Genomic DNA, 6,902 nt, shown 5'->3' with positions numbered 1-6,902 from the left:
GCAAACTAGAAAAATTCAGCAGGATCTTTTAACTTAAGAATCATCCTCAAAAAATGGTTCTAGATCACTATTCACACAACTGAGCTCTCTTTAGTTGAGAAAATGACAACCCAGGCAATTTTGGATGGATATAAACAAGGTCTTCACTGAAGAGGCTACACAGTTGTGGGGAGTAGCAGGTAGCAAAGTGAGTAAAGGCAGAAGTCTGCAGGGACTGGATCAGGGTTGTTCACACTTCCGTCATTAATCTAACTGTAAAGAGATAGTACCATCTAACCAAGATTTTGTCCTTGAAAGATTAAAAGATAAGGCCAGATACAGTGGCTCATGCCTATAATTCCACCACCTTGGAAGGATGAGGCAGGAGGATTACTTGAGGCCATGTTTAAAACCAGCTTGAACAACATAGTGAGATCCCATCTCTACAAAGAATATTTTTTTAAAAATTATCCAGGTATGGTGGCATGGGTCTGTGGCCCCAGCTATTCAGTAGGCTGAAGCAAGAAGATCGCTAAGGGTTTGAGGTTACAGTGAGCTATGATCATGCCACTTTACTTTAGCCTAGGTCATGGGCAATACTCTGACTCTAAAAATAAATAAATAATAAGTAAATGAATAAATAATAAAAATTAAAAGATAATTGGAGGCCACTTGCCATGAGAGTGTAAGTGGTCCTCCTTATTACTCAGACTATTTCATTACAGGACTCATTTTTCTGCATTACCGATCAACTAGGAGACTTTCACACAACAATTTGGTGCAGTGAGCAGGGTCAGCTTTGCAGAGATAGCATGGCCGGCTTCTTCAGGAACACTTCCCAGCTCCCGCAGTGGATGCTTAAGAAAAGAATGCAGGAAGGGATAAGAGCTACGCCACGACCACCATCAGTGCCTGCCCGGACCTCTGTAAGAGCTGCGCCACTCAGACCTCCATAAGAGCTGCACCACGACCGTGATTGGTGCCCGCCGGGCCTCTGCACACCCTGACCAGGAACTGCGGGAGCCACGCATCCCCACGTCCTGGCTGCCTCCACACCGACCTGCTCGTCTGGCCAGGAACTCTGGTAGCCATGTGCCCTCCGGAGCCCACCCTGCCTCTGCACAGAGCCCTTCTCCTGGCCAGAGACTGTTGGAGCCTTGGGCTCTCTGTGTCAAAGTCACTGGGCACCAGGCACTCCCAGAACTGTGTGTACCACCCTCTGCCCTGTTGCTGGATATGGGTGTGTGACACTCCCGAGCTGCTCCCACAACCAGAACTCCCTGGCTGGGGCAGCCCCAGAGGAGCTACACAGGGTCACTCCCTACAAAGATCCAGCAATAATAGAGTGATCCCGCTGGGGTCTAATCTTGGAGAGACACCTCCTCAACTCTGGGGATGGCCAGAGGCAACGGTGAAAAACAATCATGAGGCAAAATCAACAGAAAAACTCTGGCAATATGAATAATCAGAGTTGATCAACTCCCCAAAGGATCAATGGGGCAGACACAGCACAAGATCCCATGCACAAACAAGTAGCTGAGATGTCAGAAATCGAATTCAGAATCTGGATAGCAAATAAGATCGAATTAGAATTCCAAGCAGTAACCCAAAAGATATCTCAAGAATTCAACGAATTCAAAGACCAAATGACCAAAGATTTTGACACTTTGAGACAAGAAGTTACAGCCCTCAAAGATCTGAGAAATAAAGAGCTCTGGGATAATTTGAAGAAAACAAATATTCGTCTTATAGGGATCCACAAAAGTGATGAAGTGGCTTCACAAGGTACAGAGTCTCTTCTCCATGAGATTATGAAGGAGAACTTTCCGGGCATGCCAAAAGATTCTGATATTCAGATAGCAGACAGTTTCAGAACTCCAGCACGACTCAACCCAAATGAGACATCCCCCAGACACATCATAATCAATTTCACTGAAGTTTATATGAAGGAGAAAATTCTGAAAGCAGCCAGACAAAAGAAAACCATCACCTACAAGGGCAAGAATATTAGAATAACTACAGATCTCTCTGCTGAAACCTTTCAAGCTAGAAGAGGATGGTCATCAACCTTTAATCTCCTAAAACAAAATAACTTTTAACCCAGGATCCTGTACCCAGCTAAACTGAGTTTCATTTATGATGGAGAAATTAAATACTTTAATGACATTCACATATTGAAGAAATTTGCCATAACTATACTAGCTATCCAGGATATTCTCAGACCTATCCTTCATAAAGACCAGTGTACTCCTCCACCACAAAAGTAAACGCACCCAGAAATTTTGACCAAATTCCACCTTCCACAGTTAAAAGGATTAAAAATGTCCACCGGACTCTCGAAAGGCTTATCAATATTCTCAATTAATGTGAATGGTTTAAATTGTCCTCTAAAGAGGCACAGGTTGGCTGACTGGATACAAAAACTCAAGCCATATATGTGCTGCACACAAGAATCTTATCTTGCTTTAAAAGACAAATATAGACCCAAGGCGAAGGGATGGCTATCTATACTCCAGGCAAATGGAAAGCAGAAAAAAGTAGGCGTTGCAATCCTATTTGCAGATGCAATAAGCTTTAAACCAACCAAAATAAGGAAGGATAAGGATGGACACTTTCTAGTTGTTAAAGGTAATACTCAATATGATGAGATATTAATTATTAATATTTATGCACCCAACCAGAATGCACCTCAATTTATAAGAGAAACTCAACAGACATGAGCAACTTGATTTCCTCCAGTTCCATAGCAGTTGGAGATTTTAACATCCCTTTAGCAGTGCTGGATAGATCCTCCAAAAAGAAGCTAAGCAAAGAAATTTTAGATTTAAACTTAAACATTCAACATCTGGACTTAACAGACATCTACAGAACGTTTCATCCGAACAAAACTGAATACGCATTCTTCTCATCATCCCATGGTCATACTCCAAAATCAACCACATCCTAGGATACAAATCTAACCTCAGCAAATTTTAAAAAAATAGAATTTATCCCTTGCATCTTCTCAGACCATCATGGAATAATAGTTGAACTCAATAACAACAGGAATCTGCATACCCATACAAAAACATGGAAGCTAAATAACCTTATGCTGAAGGATAGATGGGTTATAAACGAGATTAAGAAGAAAACCACCAAATTTTTGGAACAAAATAACAATGAAGACACAAATTATCAGAACCTCTGGGATACTGCAAAGGCAGTCCTAAGAGGGAAATTTATAGCACTGCAAGCCTTCCTCAAGAAAACGGAAAGAGAGGAAGTTAATAACTTAATGGGACATCTCAAGCAACTGGAAAAGGAAGAACATTCCAACCCCAAACCCAGCAGAAGAAACGAAATAACCAAAATCAGAGCAGAATTAAATGCAATTGAAAACAAAAGAATTATACAACAGATCAATAAATCCAAAGTTGGTTTTTTGAAAAGATCAATAAAATAGATAAACTTTTGGCCAACCTAACCAGGAAAAAAAGAGTAAAATCTCTAATTTCATCGATCAGAAATGGTAATGATGAAATAACAACAGACCCCTCAGAAATTCAAAAAATCCTTAACAAATACTACAAGAAACTCTACTCTCAGAAATATGAAAATCTGAAAGAAATCGATCAATACCTGGAAGTACACCACCTACCAAGACTTAGCCAGAACAAAGTAGAAATGTTGAACAGGCCTATATCAAGTTCTGAAATAGCATCAACTATACAAAATCTCCCTAAAAAGTAAAGCCAGGACCAGATGGCTTTACGTCAGAATTCTACCAAACCTTTAAAGAAGAACTAGTATCTATATTACTAAACCTCTTCCAAAGTATAGAAAAAGAAGCAATACTACCCAACACCTTCTACAAAGCAAACATCACCTTGATCCACAAACCAGAGAAAGACCCAACAAGAAAAGAAAATTATAGACCAATATCACTAATGAATATTGATGCTAAAATACTCAATAAGATCCTAACAAACAGAATCCAACAACACATCAAAAAAATTATACACCATGACCAAGTGGGATTTATCCCAGGGTCCCGAGGCTGGTTCAATATACATAAATCTATCAATGTAATTCAGCACATAAACAAACTAAAAAATAAAGACCATATGATTCTTTTTTTTTTTTCGTAGAGACAGAGTTTCACTTTATGGCCCTTGGTAGAGTGCCATGGCATCACACAGCTCACAGCAACCTCCAACTCCTGGGCTTAAGCAATTCTCTTGCCTCAGCCTCCCGAGTAGCTGGGACTACAGGCGCCCACCACAATGCCCGGCAACTTTTTGGTTGCAGTTCAGCTGGGGGCAGGTTTGAACCCGCCACCCTCGGTATATGGGGCTGGCGCCTTACCGACTGAGCCACAGGTGCCGCCCAGAAGGGACATTTCTTAAACTAATAGAGGCCATCTACAGCAAACCCACAGCCAATATTGTATTGAATAGAGTTAAATTGAAATAATTTCCACTTAGATCAGAAACCAGGCAAGGTTGCCCATTGTCTCCATTGCTCTTTAACATTGTAATGGAAGTTTTAGCCATTGCAATTAGGGAAGAAAAGGCGATCAAGGGTATCCACATAGGGTCAGAAGAGATCAAACTTTCACTCTTCGCAGATGATATGATCGTATATCTGGAAAACACCAGAGATTCTACTACAAAACTTTTAGAAGTCATCAAGGAATACAGCAATGTATCAGGGTACAAAATCAACACCCATATATCTGTAGCCTTTATATATACCAAAAATAAACAAGCTGAAAAAACAGTCAAGGACTCTATTCCTTTCACTGCCAAAGAAGATGAAATATTTGGGAGTATACCTAACAAAGGACATGAAAGATCTCTACAAAGAGAACTATGAAACTTTAAGAAAAGAAGTAGCTGAAGATATTAACAAATGGAAAAACATACCATGCTCATAGCTGGGAAGAATCAACATTATTAAAATGTCTATACTACCCAAAGCAATATATAATTTTAATGCGATTCCTATTAAAGCTCCATTGTCATATTTTAAAGATCTTGAAAAAATAATACTTCATTTTATATGGAATCAGAAAAAAAACCTCAAATAGCCAAAACATTACTCAGCAATAAAAACAAAGCAGGAGGAATCACGCTACCAGACCTGAGACTGTACCATAAATCGATAGTGATCAAAACTGCATGGTATTGGCACAAAAACAGAGAAATAGATGTCTGGAACAAAATAGAGAACCAAGAGATGAATCCAGCCACTTACCGTAATTTGATCTTTGACAAGCCAATTAAAAACATTCAGTGGGGAAAAGATTCCCTATTTAACAAATGGTGCTTGGTGAAGTGGTTGGCGATCCATAAAAGACTGAAACTGGACCCACAGCTTTCACCATTAACTAAGATAGACTCTCACTGGATAAAAGATTTAAACTTAAGACATGAAACTATAAAAATACTTGAAGAAAATACAGGGAAAACTCTTGAAGGAATTGGCCTGGGTGAATATTTTATGAGGAGGATTCCCTAGGCAATTGAAGCAGTATCAAAAATACATTAGTGGGACCTGATCAAACTAAAAAGCTTCTGTACAGCCAAGAATATAATAAGTAAAGCAAGCAGACAGCCCTCAGAATGGGAGAAAATATTTGTAGGTTATACCTCCGATAAATGTTTAATAACCAGAATCCACAGAGAACTCAAATGTATTAGCAAGAAAAGAACAAGTGATCCCATCTCAGGGTGGGCAAGGGACTTGAAGAGAAATTTCTCTGAAGAAGACAGATGCACGATCTACAGACACATGAAAAAAAGCTCATCATCCTTAATCATCAGAGAAATGCAAATCAAAACTACTTTGAGATATCATCTAACCCCAGTAAGAGTAGCCCACATAACAAAATCCCAAAACCAGAGATGTTGGCGTGGATGTGGAGGAAAGGGCACACTTCTACACTGCTGGTAGGAATGCACACTAATACGTTCCTCCTGGAAGGATGTTTGGAGAATACTTAGAGACCTAAAAATAGACCTGCCATTCGATCCTATAATTCCTTTACCAGGTTTATACCCAGAAGACCAAAAATCACAATATAACAAAGACCTCTGTACCAGAATTTTTATTGCAGCCCAACTCATAATTGCTAAGTCATGGAAGAAGCCCAAGTGCCCATCGACTCACGAATGGACTAGCAAATTGTGGTGCATGTATACCATGGAATATTATGCAGCCTTAAAGAAAGATGGAGACTTTACCTCCTTCATGTTTACATGGATGAAGCTGGAACATATTCTTCTTAGCAAAGTATCTCAGGAATGGAAGAAAAAGTATCCAATGTACTCAGCCCTACTATGAAGCTAATTTATAGCTTTCACATGAAGGCTATAACCCAACTATAGCACAAGAATATGGGGAAAGGACCAAGGGAGGGGAAGGGAGGGGGGAGTTAGGGTGGAGGGAGGATAATAGGTGGGGCCACACCTACTGTGCATCTTAGAATGGGTACAGGCAAAACTTACTAAATACAGAATACAAATGTCTACATATAACTAAGAAAATGCCATGAAGGCTACATTGAACAGTTTGATGAGAATATTTCAGATTGTGTATGAAACCAGCACATTGTACCCCTTGATTGCACTAATGTACACAGCTATTATTTAACAATAAAAAAAAGATAATTGGAAAAGGTCTACTTATGTGAATCAAACACTATCTAATGGTAGGCTGCATACCACAAAAAACTCTATGGTAGTGTGTGATGGCTCACACTTTAGGAAACACAGAACAATAGATAATTAGCTAAAATTTACTGAACATGTACCAGTTACCATTCTAAAAGCTTTAAGCTCAAAACAACTCAGAAATTATTCTCTTAACAAAAGATGGAGGAAAAGGAGCCCTGGAGACAAGTCTATTCACCAGCCACCTGAGATCACTGGCAGAGAGAACTC

Source organism: Nycticebus coucang, chromosome 17 (genome assembly GCF_027406575.1).
Source record: "Nycticebus coucang isolate mNycCou1 chromosome 17, mNycCou1.pri, whole genome shotgun sequence".
Lineage (NCBI taxonomy): Eukaryota > Metazoa > Chordata > Mammalia > Primates > Lorisidae > Nycticebus > Nycticebus coucang.
This window is presented reverse-complemented; position numbering follows the sequence as displayed.